Source organism: Ursus maritimus, unplaced genomic scaffold, assembly GCF_017311325.1.
Source record: "Ursus maritimus isolate PB19 unplaced genomic scaffold, ASM1731132v1 scaffold_1, whole genome shotgun sequence".
NCBI classification, from domain to species: domain Eukaryota; kingdom Metazoa; phylum Chordata; class Mammalia; order Carnivora; family Ursidae; genus Ursus; species Ursus maritimus.
In genome coordinates, this window is record NW_024423343.1 from 81183935 (window position 1) to 81203992 (window position 20058).

The 20058-nt window shown below is 34.8% G+C and overlaps 1 pseudogene; it reads left to right on the plus strand.

Moving 5' to 3' along the window:
- LOC103667724 overlaps window positions 1-16412 on the plus strand; it is a 52206-nt pseudogene extending 35794 nt beyond the window's left edge.
- The last annotated feature ends 3646 nt before the right edge of the window (window positions 16413-20058 follow it).

A 20058-nucleotide genomic window follows, 5' to 3' on the forward strand; every position in this document is an offset into this window, starting at 1 on the left:
TTACTAAAAAAGCAGACAACCCTAAAGGTATTGATACCCGTCAACATCATGTAAGTTTAAAAATATAAAAATCATACACATACTGCAAATTTTAATCACGGCAATGGGTTTGGAAATCATTTTGTTTGAGATGGCTGTGAGGTTTAAATTAAGTGAAATAAAGTACATGAGAATGTAAAACAATTTCTGGGAATATTGTCATCTTCCCTTCTTTTATTTATATAATAAACAGAGGATCGTTATTTAACAGAGAAAATGTTTTTTAGTGATACAAAGAACAAATAAGGCTCTCTTGTGTTAGGGCACACATTTGCCGAGCACAGAAGAAAGTAAATGTGTTTGACGTCACTGACATTCTCTTGGACAGTTCATGTGCCTGCATCATAAAGCTCCAGGGGCTACTAACTTTTGTCCTAGGAAAGTGACCCAGTAAATCTTCAGAGAAAACCTTTTTATCTTTTTCAGTTACACCCGCCTGACTGTATAGATCCTGCATTATTTGAACAGGAGGGTAGAGGACAAGTGCAAAATGCTTCTTACCTCCAGAGGAAGACAGACACATTCTTCTTTCGTTACAAACGCTTGATGGCGTTAACCAAACATCACATGGGAGACCATCGCTCACTACTGCCCAGTACAAAAAGGCACTTATCATTTTTGGTGAGAGGAATAAATGGTCTACTCTAATCACCCATCTAACCGCCATCTCAAGCCTCTCAACAGGCTAGAATAAAAAGACTTCTTTTCTAAGATAGAGACAAAACTGATGAAGCCATTTGTACTAAATGATGAATGAGCCAATATTAGACTCTTCTGAATGGATCCACTAGTTCCCAAACAATTAAAGACGGAAATTCTAAACAGTAAAATAGGAAAAAAAATTCTCTCACAGTACAAAAATGAATCTATAAAAAATAAAAATGAATGAATGAATGAATGAATGAATGAATGAATGAAGAAGTCCTGGTAGATGATATTTGTGCTCAGGAATTTAAAGGAACTTACAAACCAACTCTTCTTAAATAAGCTCTGAATGAAGAAGTGTTTTCAGGCAAATGAAGTAACATTATAAATTGAGTTGGATTATTATATTTGATTTTATAAAGATCAAAAGAGAAATTGATATAAATAAAAACTAATATTCTTAGCCTTAAAAATTGAATTTTAACTTTTGAAGATTAGTGAAAATAGTGATAAAGTTGGTTGTAAAATTATTTGTTGTGTTTACTAATAAATCAGAAGCTCTAGATTAAATACTATATCTGAAAATAAGTCTTTGAAGTTATGATGTGATGTGGCCCAGATCAACTCACAGCTCACAGAAATAGAATGTAAATTTTTATAAAACACAATAATTTCCTTTCCTTAAATTTCAATGTAAAATTGTTGAAAACATTGATTAAAATCGTAACACGAATTGAATGACCTAAAGCAATGTATGTAAAAAGAAATAAACATGAAAACAATGCATTTTAACAATCTTTGATTAAATTTGAGATAGCAAAAAAATAAATAATGTGTTCAGTAATATGGGATTTATTAGGGAAGTTCTAAATAGTGATCCTACAGTAACATGAGATCACCCTTCTGTGTATAGTTCACAGGCAACGCCGGAGTTTCTTCTGAGACTTAGTGTGTAGAAATACTGAGAGTTCACAAAATTCAGCCTAATATTTTAAAGTAACTGCTTATTTCCTGACACACGGGATGATTTAAAAAGGCTTATAGTAAGACACACAATTTCTGAAGGACTAATTATGCACTTAAGCTGAATTTGAAAATTTCAAATGAATTTATACTTAATGCCACATCCTATTTAGTGAAACCTGTTTGAAATACATTGTATTGTGAATATATATTGAATGAATTGATTTCACATTTGTGCAAAACATTTTTTATACTGCATTAAACTTGAAATAAATAAAACTCCAAAATTTTAAAGTGGTACTAATCATTCAAGGCATAAAATGATTTTTTGCTTCAAATACGTATGTTTATAATACCATAAAACTTCTTTAATTGGTAAGCTGATATATATACTGGTTTTCATAAATTTCAATTGTCGATAAATCTTTATGACTATTCCTGGTAGGACATAAAGATATACCGGGATTTAGAATGTCTATGTGCTAATCAGCACATGGAATGATACAGAACATGGTTCCTATCCTGGAGGATATGTATTTTTTTTAATATTAAGCAACCTTTTCTCTTCTATAGAAAATGTTTGATTTTGAGCTTTACTGGTAATCAAAAGGGCTGGGGTTGTCATTACACCATCTTGGGGCTGTACTACCTTTGATCGCAGTAAAAATGCAGTTGCAAATTCCAACAACAGCAACAACAAACCCTAGTATTTCCTGTCTCCATATAATCAATGGAGGCTCATAATTTAACAGAGAAACAATTAGGAGAGATATAAAAAATAAAGTTCTTTTGTGTATTAGAATTGTATTAGAATACACATGTTTGCAGAGAATAGAAGAAATGTGTGTCAGACATCACTCACATTCTCCTGGGAAGTTTGTATGCCCGAATCATAAACAAGAGACACTAAACTAATGGCAGCGTATGATGCTTCCAAGACGTAACTTGGGTGTTGTTGCCCAGACCTGAATGTGTGAAGGCAGGTTACCTCCTATTGGTCACCGTCTTGGGTAGAGGAGTGAACAGGCATTCTTCTGACTTAACAGGAACAGAGTTGGTTCCCCGACTTCCGGTTGTATTTCTCTTCTAGGTGATGACAGAAAAACCACACTATGGTAGTGAGAAACAGTGGCATGGAGAATTATAGGTTAAAATTCTTGGGAATTATATGAATTCCATGTTTGCTCAGCGAAATTATTTCACCAATTCACATTTTCATAACTTCGTTTCTTATTAGACTCATCTAATCAATTTATTTGGACACATACTTGGAAAATAATGACAATGGAAATGCAACTAACACATGTTCTTTTCCTACAATATAGAAGTGATTTTGTGTTCTTTAGCACGTTTTTATTTCCCAGCTTTAAACTGACCCTTTTGTATACTAGCAGTAGAAATAAGATTCTACAATCCCATTTCTGCAAATCCAATGGATTCTTGTTAGGTTTTCTCAGCGAGTGCTAAAGGTGGCTAGAAGCCTGGACAAGAGAGAAAACATGCTTCCCTCTATTTGCTTCCTATTCCTGATAATATGATGATAGTCATTGCTCTTTATCTTGGGAGTTCAGTTACTTCTAGATTCCAGGATGTCCCCCCCCCCACACACACATACTTTTCTAGACTCAGTTTACTCTCTTCCTTCAAAACTACCAACACTAGCTGGCTGTCAATCCCTTCTCAGAAATCTGATTTCAGTTCTGTGGAGAGCCTCCCTGGGGCTTCTAATGCACAAGAACAAGCTACAGATACCCTCCCCTTACATCACCCTCTTTATAGGGATCCTCTTAGTGATTCTAACTCCTTAGGGTCCTGCTCAGAGCCTCTGAGACACAGTTGTAGCCAGGCAGCCTCCCTTCCTCAGAGGGATGAGTCTCAGGTCTGTTGGCCCACTCCTCCAAATGTCTAAGTTCTAATAACTCCACCATTTTCTTTTTGTTCCCCAGTGCTGGGCCTGGCTGCTCTTACCTGTATTTTTCATCTCCATATCACCTGAGTGTTTCTATTTTGCCTCTTTTGTATTCCAGAGCCTGTCTAGCCAATTCCTTATATGGAATTCTTTGCATTAAAGTAAGTGATACTGCTCCAGTATTTCTTGACCTGGGTAAGTAACACTTCCACCCAGGTAAATTTTTGTGTAAGGAATACAAATTCTCTTTTTAAAATGCCTCCATAAGCTGACACCAAAAAAAGAATCCACACAGCCAAACTATGAAATTAATGTAGGAATCCTGGATGACAGATGTGTACTGAAGTCAGATTTCATCCTGAGGGCTTCTGTCAGATCCTAGAGATCTTATGCTTCCACTTTGCTGTTGCTTGGGAATAGAAATGGGATGTATAGCCTAGGGGTCAGCTGAGGAAGGGAGTCCAGTAGGATACCTGAACATAAATCTGGGACCCAAGTGTCACACTTAGCTGAGAAGGAAGGATGAGAAATAATCCAATCTTGAAGAAAGGGTCAGCAAAGAGTTACCTGCCCCAACTTGACACTGGCTTGCAGGGGAAATACTATTCCCATAGAATTCATGATCTTAAACTGGCCCTCATGCAGCTTTGCTTTCTGAATTCATGATTCACAGCCAGAAAAGTCTCAAGTAAATAATTTAATTTAAATTGAAATAGTGGTGCCCCGAAGGGAGTGGCATTGTGAAAATAGATACTGGGTGGAGGAACTCAATTTCAACCCATGTGAAAAACACTGCCAAAGAAAATATCAGTCAATAATCATAAAAACAGAACATACACACACATAAATAGAACACTGTGAATGAGGGCCAGTATCAGGCAATAGAAAAGATACCAGTAAATACTTCAAATATTGTAATTACCAGATACAGATTATAAAACAATTTTATATAACATAAGTCTAAGGAAATAACATGGCAACTTGAAAATTCACATGATGCAAACATAAATTAAAAGATTAAAAATCGTTCTTTCAAAACAAACACATTATAACTAATATAAGCTATTCAAGGGACAGATTAGGTCTAGTGAAGAAAGAAATAGTGTGAAAATTACCTGGAAGGTAGTGAAGAGAGACACAGAGGAAGAAATATGGATAGAGTCTAAGAGATATGGAGGACAGAATGAGATGGCTCAAACATTCACATAACCAGAGTTCTAAAATGGAGTAATAGGTAAGGGAGGTGGCGAAGTCTGAATAAATTATGGTAAATTGCTCATAACTGATGAAATACACAGACCCACATATTCAGAAATTCAAACAGAACCCAAACAACACAAATGAAAGAAATTCATACCTAAATAGTGATCAGCAAACAAACTGAGAAGATTCTTAAAATACTATTATTAATAATAATATGATTTTAAAGGTAGACTGGTAAAACAATAAAATGCCAATTAAATTGATATTTGGCACCATATTGTGTTGAAAGAATAAACAGAACCGTATATGTAAAACAAAAGCTAAATTTGCTGTTTCTAATTACATACCTAGAAAAACAGTTTTTTAAGAACAAGTATGTAATATTAGTATGAAAAATAAAACACAAGAGTTGACCACCAAGAGAATTTCCCTAATGTGAATTTGAAAATAGGGATGAGAGGCAAAAGAAAAATGATCCAGATGAGCGAATGGTATTCTTTGTAAACCTGAACAAATTTTGACTACTTAAAAACAACAATATTTTATTTGAGGGTAAAGAAGGATATAGGTAAATTATGGACGGGAGTAACACATATTTGGAATTGGATAATCCTAACTAGAGTATTTTAAGATCCTTATATCACACAGGTATTTTATATATCAAGTTGACTGGGCCACAAGATGCCAGATACTTGCTGATACACTATTCTAGCTGTATCTGTGAAGGTGTTTCTGAATGAGATTAACATTTAAACTGGTAGACCAAGTAAAGCGGATGGCTATCCCCAGTGTGGGCGGGCTTCACCCAATCAGTTCGATGCCTAAATATAACAGAAGTCTGAGTAAGGGAGTTCACTCTCTCTGCCGGATTGTCTCCAACATGGGACATCAGTTTTCACCTAACTTTGACTTGAACTTGGACTGGAACTCAGGCCATCAGCTGTCCTGATTCTCAGGTGTTTGGACTCAGACTGGCACCTACAACATTGGGCCTCCTAGTTCTTAGGCTCAGGTTTAGACTACAGCTATACCATTACTGTCCCGGGTCTCCAAGTCACTGACTGTAGATCGTGGGACTTCTCACCCTCCATAACGACATGAGCCTATTCTGTATAATAAATCCTCAGATATGTATCTAGATTATATAACCACTATATATATAGTGTATATATATATATACACATACACACACACAACATTCATATATACAGAAATGTGATTAAGTATGCTTGTCATATAACTAATAACTAAAAGATCCACCATGTAACTTCTAAAAAGTAAAAAAATAATTGAATGAGAAAGAAGTGTCCAAAGGAAACCAAAACAGGGGGGTAAAAAAAAGAAGCACAATATCAAGTCAAATAGAAAATACATAGTAATTTGATGTAGTTCAATCCCACTATATCAATAATCAAATATAATGGACATGGAATAAGCATTCCAGTTAAAGGAAAGCTTGACACACCTAAAACAAAACACAGTTCATTGAGAGTCAAAGGACTGATGAACAAGCCAGGCAATTACTAAGGAAATGTAGAAACTGTATTAACACCAAACAAAATGGACGCATGGCAAAAACTGTTATTAGAGATTAAGAGGGATATTACATAATGATTAAATATTCAATTTAATAGATATTATAATAATTCTAAATTGTATGCACACAATAATATAACTTAAAATCTATAGAGTGAAAACCAATATAACTACAAGATAAAATTAAATGCTTTCCTATCATCATTAGAGATTTGCCATGGTCCCTCAATAATTGACTTGACAAACTGACTAAAAACGAGTAAGAGCTGAATGGTACAATGAATATTAATCATAAAACGGACATTCATAGAAAAGTACACTCAAACATTAGATAATACATATGCAATATTTTTTATGTAAAAAGTAAACGTATGCTGACCTTACAAATTTTAAATGACATACAGAACACATTATTTGCATTACTGGCATTAAAATAGAGATTTTAAAACATAATAACAAAGGAAGACAGTTATGTTAGGAAAAGCAAAACCATATCCTTAAAAAAAATCATGATTCTAATAAAAACAATAATATACACTAGAAATTAATTTGAACTAACGATTATACAATTATACTGACAATTATACAACAATTATACTAACAAGAATACTATGACTAAAATTTATAAGACATAGCTAAAACAGATGTTAGAACAAAATTTATTGTCTTAAAAGTTTAAATTAGAAACAACAAAGTATTTAGGAAACAATAAGCTAAGTATTTAATTTCTTCAGAAATTTTAAAATAAGCAACAGATTAAGACCCAGAAAAACAGAAAGAAGTAATAAAAAATAATCTCAGCAGTTAATGAAATGGAAAACAAAATATAAAAATTATCCAATAGTGAAAAATGATTCCTCTAATGGTACTAAATAAAGTCAAACTTTGTTATATTAAAAGGAAAAAATAAACAGTATTAATGGAGAGGTTTCATAACTACAGAAAATATAGAGATTAATTTGTTAATACCAGGTTTACATAATAACGTAAAAAAATAGGATGATTGATAATTTATAAGAATATAATTTATCAAAATTGAGGTAAGAGATAACACAAACATGAGTATTCCTATATCTCTGAAATCAATTAAGATGGTTAAAAAAAAAAATCTTCCCACAAGAAGACACCGAGGCTTAGATAAATTCAAGAGTGAGTTCTACCAAATTTTCTGATAGCATAAACAAATATATCAATTCATTTTTATAAGACTAACTTAACTTGACACCAACTAAGCTAAGAACAGTAAAATAAAAAGATAGAAGTTAATCTCACTCAAGAACATAGAAGCAATAATCTAAAATATTAGCCACCCAAATACAGTTATTCATTAAAAGTGGAACTCATTAAAAGTGGAACACATCATATCCAAATTGCTTCTACCGCAAAAAATGCAGAGTTGTTTCAAAGGGTAAAAGTGGAATGGTGTAACTCATCATATTCACATCTTAGATATGAAAAAACATATGACTTCGCAATAGATGTGTAAAACTCTTCAGTGAAATTGTATATACCTTTATGATAAAGTGTTAACAAGCTACAAATACACTGAAAATCCCCTAACTTTACGGAAATTATCTACTAAAACTGTTACAGTCATTTATTTAATAATGTAATACAAAATCTCTAGTAACAAAGCTCAACCCAACATACTCCATGGAGAAGTGGGCTCTATGGCTATCTAGGAGCATGTGCCCTGCAGAGTTTAAATTTGGCTTCCTCAGCATCCTTCTGGAGGGGACAGGAACCCAAGCTCAGAAGTGCTATGGAGTTAGTGCCTTGTTAGTGCCTATGTCTAGAGACATCTTGCATGACTTTTATTTTGAACTCCTGGCCTGCTTAATACGGCCCCAATTTCATGTGCTTACACTCTTTTCCTGTCTCACTTGCTGCCCCCGACACTGGGGCTGTCATGGGATTACATTCCACCTCCCAATAAAGCAACAGAATCCATGTTTTTCTATTTTCTGTGGGAGTCAGCAAAAACATTGCTCACCAGTAAAATGGATTTACATAATGAAATACTACAGAGCAAATAAAACCAAACGAACTTCAGTTTAAAGGATAAACATATGAATGTGAAAAACAATGTACAATGAATGGGCATGTTGCGGAAAGATACAAGCAGTATGTTTCCATTTATATAAATTTCCTAAATAGATAATATTAAGCAGTGTAATTTTTACAAATACAAATTCTGTTGGAGAAATACTTTTTTAAGCAAGGAAAGGATTAAAATGAAATTTAGCATAGTGGCTATTCTATATGGGGTAGGGAGGAAATATGAATGGAGAGAAGAAACACAAGGACTTTCAAGAAACTGATAAAGTTTCTTCCTTGGTCTGAGTGTTCATTTTGTTATATTTGTAGGTTGTACAAATATCCATTTATTCCATATCCCCTTAGGACTTTGTATTCCCATGCCTTCTGTCAACTTCTTATTGAAACTTCCTGCAACTGTTTCAACAGGGGATTCTCTGACATGAGCTGAGCACGCCGTCTACCTACATGGCAGGCCTGAGGTGCCAGGAACTTTATTTCGGCAAAAGCATTGCTTTCACAAAGCCCATTAAGAACTGGAAGATGTTCTACACCTCTCAAGTGAGGAAAATCTAAGATAGTTCTATCCATATTCCATTATCCAAGCAGGATTCAACCTGTTGTTACCCACAGCAAACCTCTTCATGTAGCTCCAATGTACTGACATGAGAAGTCCCAAGTGAAACCAGCTGAAAAACCAAGCAGCAGGTCTCACACAGAACTGTGAAATATAATAAATGGAAGTAAGTCACTACTTTTGGAGTGGTTTGCTACACAGTAAACTAGGCTAATATACCTTTCTTCTTGCTCTCTTGGTCCCTTTGTCATGCAGGTGCTTCTTGTTTCGACCTTCCAAACAACCTGCACTCTAATCTAGTTTTAGAATTTACCTTTAGGGTAGCCCAAACCTAAACAATATAATTAAATGTTGAAATAAAGTCAAATCAATATAAAATGTGATGTCACACTATACAATTGTCACATACACATGCATACACATGCATAGGCAAAACAAAACAAAACAAAACAAAACAAAACATGAGGAATTATTATCCCTTTTTGGGGGGGGGATAAGAAATAGAGCTTGGTGAATAGAAGTCCTTTGCTAATGGGTACAAAATAAGATAATGGCATTGACATATACTGTGCAGAAGGGTATATGTTGTAGATATTTCTATCCGTTTTTATATCTAAGTTATCATTCTTATTTTCTGTCCTTTTATCAGCAGTGATAGAGACAGGAAACATGGGCTATTGGAAACTTGTTCTTTATTATTTTTGCAAGCCTCTGTCTTAGTTCATTCAGGCTGCAACCAAATACCATAGATTGGATGGTTTATAAGCAAAAGCAATACATTTCTCTGTCCAATATTGAGGCTCCAGCAGATCCAGCATCTGGTGAGGACCCACTTCATGATTTGTAGATGGCATCTTCTTTCCATATCCTCACATGGCAGAAGTGGTAAAAGATCTCTCCGGGATCTCTTTTATAAGATCAGTAATCCATTCATGAGGGCTTCACCCTCATGACCTAATCACCTCCCAAAGGCCCACCTCCGAATACCATCAGGTCCTGCTGGATATTAGGTTTTGATGTATGAATATTAATTTGGGGGCAAGGCACAAACATTCAGTCTGCAGCACCTTTTTTCTTTAAATCGTATATGAGTAAATGTTGGTCATACTAAAGGATCAGATCTTATAGAACTATGGTCATAAAAACAAGACAAGGTTTAGGGAAAAAAGATTTTGACTTTTGTGTATGTTACTGCTTTTGAAATGCACGAATGGGCTGAAAATTTTGTTCTTTAGAGAAATTCAACATAGGACAGGTTTCCATCCTTATGAACAGGTCACAAACATAATTTCCAGAGGTAAAAAAAAAATATATATATATATATATATATATATATGATATTTTATTATCTCTTTAAGCCTAAGAAACAATATAGTAAGTCATTTTCTCATCTATTAATTCACATTTGTCTTTAATTTCTCTCATTCCACATAATAAAGAGGATGCCCAATAGATATCTTACCTATTACCTGACACTGACAGGGTGAGTATTTACTTTTCTTAACAGAGAATTTAACCACTTTAGTGAACTATTTTTCTGTCTGTGAACTGTTTGCTATAATTTTCTAATAACTTTAAAGTATGTTACTTTGAAATAAAATTAATAATTATTGCAAATATTTCTATGTATCTTAATATGCCATTTCATACACCTTTGAAACTCTACACAGATTTCAAGTCCATTTTAAGAATGTTTCCTGCAATATAGTTTGAAACTTGGATAGCTGGTCTTTGAAATATATAAATTATAGAAGGAAAAAATCAGCATAGTTTTCTTTTCCTGGGAAGTGGAGCAGTTAATATTCAACATGAAATGTCTAATCTTTAAATACATTATAATCTAACTGCTTAGGATAATTTTTGCTTTAATACCTTAAGAGTCTGCAAAGCCTGAAGGATGGGATTATTACGATGGAATTTTAATGTCAAAATTATCAGAGAAGTGAACATATTGCTAGTGTTCATAAAAATTGTATTCAATTTCTGTATGATTTGTTCAAATAAGAGATGAGAATATATTTGATTATAGCTAGTAAGTAACCCAAAATTTGATCAGATGACTGGAGGTCACTGCTACATAAGGGCTGTCAGCCTCCGAGGTGAGACTATTTAAGAGCTGAATTTACTCTAATATATGAATGTACCTGCAAAGATATGCAGAAAAATATAGTTATGAAGTAATTAAATTGTTGGAATATTTTCTAGTGAAAATAGTAAGAAAAGGAGTAAGAATATTAAAAAAATGAATGTAAATGATGATAATTTCTGTAGAAAACAATGCAGAAGTGTAGAAACAAGTTCCTAGTTTTCATTTTTTTAAAGATTTGGGATAACTCAAAACTAACATACGCACAACGGATTTCTAAAAAATTCTGTTTTTATTTAGCAGAACTTTATTAGCGTGCAGATGAATCTATGATATGGAATTTACTGCGGAATACCGACTGGTATGAAAAGCAAGAACAAGATAGCATTTAACTGCACTATTTTAGGTAATTGTTTTAAAGCAAATACATACTTTGCAGTATTTTTTATAATCATGCTTGTCAGTTTCTTAAGGAGGATTATCCCTGTAGCAATACAAACTTTCCCTTCTACATTATCAAATACCTACAATGATGTGCTCATACATAATCATCGACGACTATTAATAGAAACTATAATAAGCAATCAATAGTCATTCAAACTTACAATTATAATTTTTTATTCCACTGATGGGGGGGCTGTAGAAACTTGTCTTATGTATTGGCCTTAAGATACAAAAGCTCAGTAGGTACTCTTCTTAGAACAATGCACATTTGTAATTTATGAATGTTCTTTTATATTCTTATAGATATAAATATACAGTTACATTTTCCCTTTTCCCCAGTGCTACATAATTATAACTTGTAATATGTAAATATTTATGAATTCACAGGATGTTCGCTAGGAGAGAAGAATGTTATACTTGCAGATTTGTCTAGTATTTGCAGAATTCAGATCTTATTATTAGGCTTTATGTTGTATTGCAAAATATAAAAATACGTTGTTATAAATATGACTTGTCTAGAAAATATACCATCTGGTGGTTCTGTTGAGATTTGAGAATTATCTCAAAATCATTTATTGTTAGAAATAGACATTACAATATTGGTCGAGAATTTTACTCAAAACCTTTATTTTTGTGTAAGTAAATGGAGGACATAATGTCCTGTATTCTAGGTGATAACATATAGTTCAAACATTAATATCATGAGCTATTAGAATTTATAGAACTTTACAGATCATTTAGACAGAAATGGCACACCAATTGATTGGCATTGGTTGTCTAAAATGCAATTTAAAGGATTCTATCAGGGTAATAGATTAAAGGATACCTATAGTCCGGTGAGGATTATTGGCTGGCTGAGAATATATGCCTTAGGTCCCAGATGGGAGCCTTGTAACAAGCATGCTGTGTACTCTCTTCCCTTACTTAGTTTGAATTTAAAGATCACTACAAGCTGGTCAAAAATGAAGATTCCAACCCCTAAAACATCATTGAGTTGTCAGATCTGCTTTTTTTTTTTTTTTTACATTTATTTATTTATTTCAAAGGGAGAGAGAGAGAGCGTGTATGAGCAGGGAGAGGAACAGAAAGAGCTGGAGTCTAGCTGACTGCCCTCTGAGCAGAGGACCTGACTTGAGGCTCTATCCCAGGACCCTGAGATCATGATCTGAGCCCAAATCAAGAGTCAATTGTTTAACCAACTAAGCCACCCATGTGCCCTAACAGAGATCTACTTAATATTTGTCTGCATGTTGGCTCAAAAATCTGATTCCTATAACTTTCTCCACTTAAGCCTAACCTATTATGCATTTCAAGCATGAAAACTTTTAGATATCATAAGATCAGCATTCTTTTTCCCTTTAGATATTTCCCTTTCCCAAATCAAAAGTCATTAATTGCTCCAGCATCTTTACCATCTCTGTAGTTTGTTCAAGTCCTTCTCAAAGTATTACTACCAGAACTAAATTTTCAAGATGATATCTTAACTGTATGAAGTAAAACAATGATTTCTCTTAATGAAAACACAACACTTCTATTTAATGCAATAAAGAATCCCATGATCTGTTTCGTGGTGTTTTCATCCGCTGGGATCACAATGCAGTTGCCATTGAGAACAATATTTAGGGTTTTTAAATGAATCATTCCTTTCTGTTCCAAATATTAGGTGTTTGCTTATTTCTTCATCTGATAAAAATGATCACCACATTTTCATGATTGTTCATTATTAGTCAATGACTGCACTGTACATTTTATCTTGATTCAATTATTTAAAATCCACCGTAGCCCTAATTTTATCTACAGCAACAATAAGAAAGTCACAAGAAGCTGAGGACCCTGCCTGAAGATGTGACCACAATACATTTAACCTTTTTAGATTTATTTCGTTAGTTTGGAACAACTCATCTTTTTGAGTTTTTACTTAGTAATTATGTTAGCCTCTCTTAGGAGACAAGAAACACATACCCTGAGTTTATCTTAGATATTGGAGATTTATTTTAAGTGCACTTGAAGGAAATGTTAAGTGGAAAACCGAGTTCTACAACAAGCCTCTTAGAGAAAAAGGAAAGTTTCTGCAGATATTCAAGAGCCTAAGTGTCTCAGCTATAATCTTCTTTAGCTTTACAGGAGAATGTCCTGTGCTCATCATCATTCTTGGGAAGGACTTCCTTTCTTCCTTAGAATATGATATGATATGATGGTAACTCAGGTGTTTTCTGTCTCTGCTGCTGTGGCTGTGGAATAAGAAACAAGGATGCTCTCTTACTCTGCCTGAACGCTTTTAACTACTTGCAACTTAATATCATAATGCATTTTTTATACTTTAAACATGACTTTTATTTTTATTTTTATTACACAAATACCTGTTCATAGTAGAAGTAATAGTACATAAAAATAATTTTAAAAAGAAAGAAAAGAAAAGTCACCCATGATCTTACCACCCAGAGGTAACCATTAATATTTTGGAGTATTTTTATCCAGTCTCAGATAAAAAACAAGCAAACTTTTTGTTTTTCACCAAAGTGTGTAAAAACTGGCCTTACTAGATATAATTTTTAGCTTGATTGTTTTTCCCCACTTAGGATATAAGGAGTATCTTTCCATGTCAATAATAGCACAGTACTTGATCCTGGTGATCTTACTAAACACTGTCCATTTATTTCCTCTTGAATTGTCCCCTAAACCTTAAAGTAGGCAATATTTTAATGCTCAAATCACAAAAGAAAACAAAAATTGAGGCCTGGAGAGTTTAAACAACTGACACATCATTGAATAGGCAGGACATTTCTGAATCTGGGTTCCCATTCAGGTTCAGTTTCGAACTGTAGGTCTAGCTCACTGCCTCTCTTCTCTCCCATTCTGCTGGCAGGGATGCTGTCTCTGTGTCCTAGGTTCACATTCCAAAGGTATTTCCTACGTTATTGTCAAGTCCTTACTCCTCAGTGATCCCAGAGAACTGGAGATGTTGCCAAATGCCTTGCTTGAGTGAAAATATAAACCGTGTGTGGCATTTCTTTGATCCACCAGTTTAACAAATCTGTCAGGAAAATAAATCACATTAGTTTAAACAAAAATGTCCTAGTAACATATCAAAACATCGGCAACATACATATCTGAAAATTCATGATATAATTTTGTGGAAGAGCCCTCCTACTTATCCTTTTTGAATATAGAATCCACACATCCCCTTTTATGTAAATGAGAGCACTTACCCAGTTTTCTCTTGTTTTATCTCTCATTTTCCATGATTCCCAGAATGTCATTTATGAAGACTCTCAGGTTGCGTACATTTTCAGTGCGCTCACAAGCAGTGTTTCTCTGCCTAGAAACCATCAGCTCTTTTTGAAGTAGCTGCTCTATTACCAGCACTTTATCTGTCACATTCTCTCCTTTTCAGTTTTGAGATTGTTTTAAATATTTCTCTACAGATTGATATTCAGTTGTCTCTAATCACTGTTAAAAACCAAGCTGCCCTATGTGCTCACATACTTATAAGAAAACGAACAAACAAACAAGCAGCTTTTTTGTGACGGGTTTGCTGCCAGAACACAGGTGTCATGAAAAACACCACTAAACCTAAACCAGGTGGGAAAGGAAAAGACTCATATCAACATCGTCGTCATTGGCCACATAGATTTGGGCAAGTTGACCACTACTGGTCATCTGGCCTACAAAGATGGTAGGATCAACAAAAGAACTATGGAAAAATTTGAGAAGGAGGCTGCTGAGATGGGAATGGGCTCCTTCAAGTATGCCTGGGTCTTGGATAAACTGAAACTGAACATGAACATGGTATCACCATTGATAACTTCCTGTGGAAATTCAAGACCAGCAAGTGTTACCTGACCATCATTAATGCCCCAGTACACAGAGACTTTATAAAAAACATGATTATAGGCACATCTCAGGCTAACTGTGTTGTTCTGATTGTTGCTGCCGGTGTTGGTGAATTTGAAGTTGGTATCCTCAAGAATGGGCAGACCCATGAGCACACACTTACACACAGTGCTTATACACTGGATGTAAAACAACTAATTGTTGGTGTTAACAAAACAGATTCCACTGAGCCACCCTACAGCCAGAAGAGATAGGAGGAAATCATTAAAGAAGTCATCAATTACATTAAGAAGGTTGGCTACAACCCCGACAGAATAGTACTTGTGCCAATTTCTGGTTGGAATGGTAACAACATGCTGGAGCCACGTGCTAATATGCCTCTGTTCAAGAGATGGAAAGTCACCCGTAATTATGGGAATGCCAGTGGAACTGCTTGAAGCTCTGGATTGCATTCTGCCACCAACGCATCCAAACTGACAAGCCCTTGCATTCCCCCCTCCATTATGTCTACAAAATTGGTGGTATTGGTATTGTGCCCCTGGGCTGAGTGGAGACTGGTGCTCTTAAACCTGGCATGGTGGTCACTTTGCTCTAGTCAATGTTACAACTGAAGTACAAAGTCTTTTGAAATGCACCATGAGGCTTTGAGTGAAGCTCTTCCTGGGGACAATGTGGGTTTCAATGTCAAGAACATATCTGACAAAGATGTCCTTTGTGACAATGTGGCTGATGATAGCAAAAATGACCCACCAATGGAAGCAGTTGGCTTCACGGCTCAGGTGATTATCCTGAACCATCCAGGCCAAACCAGCGCTGGATAGGCACCTGTGCTGGGTAGTCACACAGCTCACATTGGTCGCAAGTTTGCTGAGCTGAAGGAGAAGACTGATCATCATTCTGGAAAAAAGCTGGAAGATGCCCCCAAGTTCTTAAAATCTGGTGTTGCTGCCATCATTGATATGCTTCCTGCCAAGCCTATGTGTGTTGAGAGCTTCTCCGACTATCCTTCATCAGCCATTTAGCTGTTTGTGACATGAGACAGATGGTTGCTGTGGGTGTCATGAGAGAAATAGACAAGAAGGCAGCTAGACCTGGCAAGGTCACCACGTCTGCCCAGAAAGCTCAGAGGGTTAAATGAATCTCATCCCTAGTACCTGCCACCCCAGTCTTAATCAGAAGTAGAAGAATGGTCTCAGATCTGTTTGTGTCAACTGGCCATTAAAATTTAATAGTAAAAGACTTGTTGTTAATAATGCATTGTAAAACCTTCAGAAGGAAAGGAGAATGTTTCACGGACCGTTTGTTTTTTGTGGGTGTGTGGCAGTTTTAGGTTATTAGTTTTTAAAATCCATACTTTTTAGGGGTCCCTGGGTGGTGCAGCCAGTTGAGCGACTCTTGGTTTCAGCTTGGGTCATGATCTCAGGATCATGAGCCCCGTGCTGGGCTCCACGCTCAGTGTGAAGTCGGCTTGGGATTCTCTCTTCCTCTGCCCTTCCCACTCATGTGTGCATGCTTGTGTGCTCTCTCTCTCTCTAGAGTAAATCGATAAATCTTTTTCAAAATTAAAAAAAATAAAATCTGTACTTTTTAGTGGAAACAACTTGACCAAAAATCTGTCACAGAATTTTGAGACTCATTAAAACAAAAGTTTCATGAGAAAAAAAAAAAAAAACAACCAACCCAAAAAACAATTGTGTCACGCATGCATGTTAAATTTTGATCAGTGCTCTCAAATTGTCTGGTAGATTGTATCACTTTATTCTACCTATAACAGTGCATTAATGCTGTATGCTTTTGTCCCACCTTTGAAAATAGGATTTTAAATGATTTTCTTATTATATACTACTATATGTATTCTATGCATTTATACATATATACTCTATGCTAATATATCTACATCTACCCATGTCTTTTGAATCTGTAAACAACTTAAATTCCTGTTTACTTTCCTTTTGTGTTTTTATAATTATTAATTAATTTGCATCTTTATTCTTCCTAGAACCATCCTTAGAGCCATCCTGTATTTTTATTTCTTAATTCATTCTTATTCATGGGTCCTCTTTCCATGATTTGTTGATGTTTTTATAAAAAATGTTTTAAGATACAAATGGTATATTTAGGAAGTCCATATATCTGTGCTCAAGATAAACTTCATCAATTACCAATCCAGCCAACTCTTTAGTAGCTGTCCTCATAGGTACTTGATTGAATTAAGAAAACCTTAGGAATAAAGAATGATTTTAATATAGATAAATCTATTTTTTTTCTGAATGAGGTAATAATAATGTACATTTGTGTCTCATAAAGATATCTCATAAAAAACTTCCTACTTCTCATTTGATCCTAGCATTATTTGGTAGCATAACTATTACCATTTCTATTTTAAAGAGAAAACTGAGACTCAAAGACAAAGTGATTTTGCCCAAAGTAACAATTTAGATAATGCCATGTATGGGATTTTTAACTCCAAATATAATACTTTTTCTCCTGGAACTTGCTATTCCTCCAAAATACAAAGTATTTCTGGAATACTCTCTGTTGCCTTTTGTTGCCCCAACAAAATGTCTTCCTTTGCTAAAAAACCTACTCATTAATTGTATTGAATTAAGACAACATCCAATAGTCCTCTATTCAAAATCCAAATACCCTTAGAGATTTAATAATCAAGCTGTTAAGTAATTAAACCTTAGTAAGAATTAGCTTATCAGATTGCTTTTCATCAACCACTAAGTGAGAAGCAATGGAGCACAAAGTAGAAGAGATCAGATGGAGTGAGAACCAAGCACAAGCAATTCTAAAGGGGACTGACAGAGTACAACACTGTTGGTAGCATGAAAGTCTGGGTTCCTGGTATAAATGGTGAGTGTACCCAGGAGAGCAATAGTTTAGATAACAAAAGAAAATCAATTATTTCATAATTTTGTCATATGATGGGTCTTGGCATAGACACAAGCTAATAATCATTCTATATTAAGACCTTACCTCTATATTTCTCTTACTGTCTCATCCTACAGTTGTTACGTATATCTGTTTGCTTGGGACCATAATGGTAAAACTAACTTGACTTTCTCTAGTGCGCCCTTTTCTTGGCCTGTCATAACTTCCACAGATTTCAACTCAAAATCAAACAAAATACCCCGTCACTGAAGTGTCTCTGACCAGCTCTACTACCCCCTAGGAGGCCTGGTGAATTTGCTCACCACCTTCCTTGTACCTCTCTTTAATGTGCACGGGCTTATGTCATACAGTTAGGACTTCTTTCCCCCAAATCTCTTTTCTATCTTTCTCCTGTTTGCCTCATATTTCCTGATGAGGGAGACCAAGTTATATTTATCTTTGCATTCCTGATACCTGTCAGTGTCTAGACCTTGTGGTCAAGTCAAGTAAGTACTTACTAAATGTTTGGTGAATTAATACCTGGGAAATACGTAAATATGCATACAAATATACATCTACATAACAAATATTTCCTCCTTTCCCCATCAAGCTAAACAGTCACCTGTATTTTATCTATTTTAGCTTATTTCATTTTTCTTCAGATTAATTTTTCCATAGATGTTTTTAAAGCAACATATTTGAAACCAGAGAATAGAAGATAAAAGAAGTCTCACTGGGAGCTCATAGCAACCTGGTAAAAAGAAAACTGAACTGGAAAACTTTAGCTATAGTCTTTCAGATGAAGAAACACAATAGTTTCTGTTGAGATTATAAAGACTCTTCATCTATTAGTAGACTAAAAAATGATTCTATTTTGTATTCATGTTATTGAGCAGTATACATATTAATCAAATTGATTCAATTAAACTATTAGTCCAAATTAGGGGAAAAAAGAGGTTAGACAAGTTTTTTTTTACCGACTAAAGGAAAAAAATCTGTCAATTTACTGACTGCATTTTCAAAAGTTATTGGTATTATTTTAAAAATATTTAACTGATTTTTCTGGCATGGTATAGACACAGATCACGTTCCGTATGGGGTGTCCATAGGTTAGGCCTTCTCAGTGAAGGTATTCGTGTATTTTTATGAGCCTTTGTTTATTGTAAATTACAATAGCATCTATCCCACACATGCTAATGCATAATATGACTTTATACACTTGACTTTCTGTTTTTCTCTTTCAATCTCAAGTTCTATCATCTTGCCAGATCTGCCTTTAACACATGCATTGGAAGACCACTTTTGCTTCTGCGGTTCTTGAAAATTTTACAAGTTTTGACCAAACAGGATGCAGAATTGTTTTTGAGTTTCTGCCATGAAATGTCTAATAACCCTGTCATTCTTTTGAAAATACTGTGTTAATAAATTCTGACAATGTGCAAAACATAGTGAGAAGAGGAATTTTTGCTTCCCACGCAGCTTTTCTCCAAGTGGTAGAAAAGAGAGAGAAAAAGAGGGAGAGAAACTCCACAATTAGGTCAGATGGGCCATTTCTTCACAGAAAGATCACTCCGAAAACTTCCATTCCCAAACTCTACCGGGGGAGGGTCACTTTCAAGGTCTGAGAAAAGGAAAATTTTACTACTGTTGTGGAAGCACAGATCGCAATCTAAAAATTAGTCCCAAATAAAACCTTTGGATTTTTAAATTTTGATAACCAGCTTTTTAAAGCCTTTCTTTTCCACCTAGTTTCATACATGCTAACACTAAACCAGCTCCCAGTTTGGGCTATATTAATCTTAAGATGTTAGATGGTACAACACAATGACCTTTTTTATTAGAGAATCATTCATCAGTGAAATAATACACACACACATGTGGTTTTATTTTGTTTTTTTTAAAGATTTT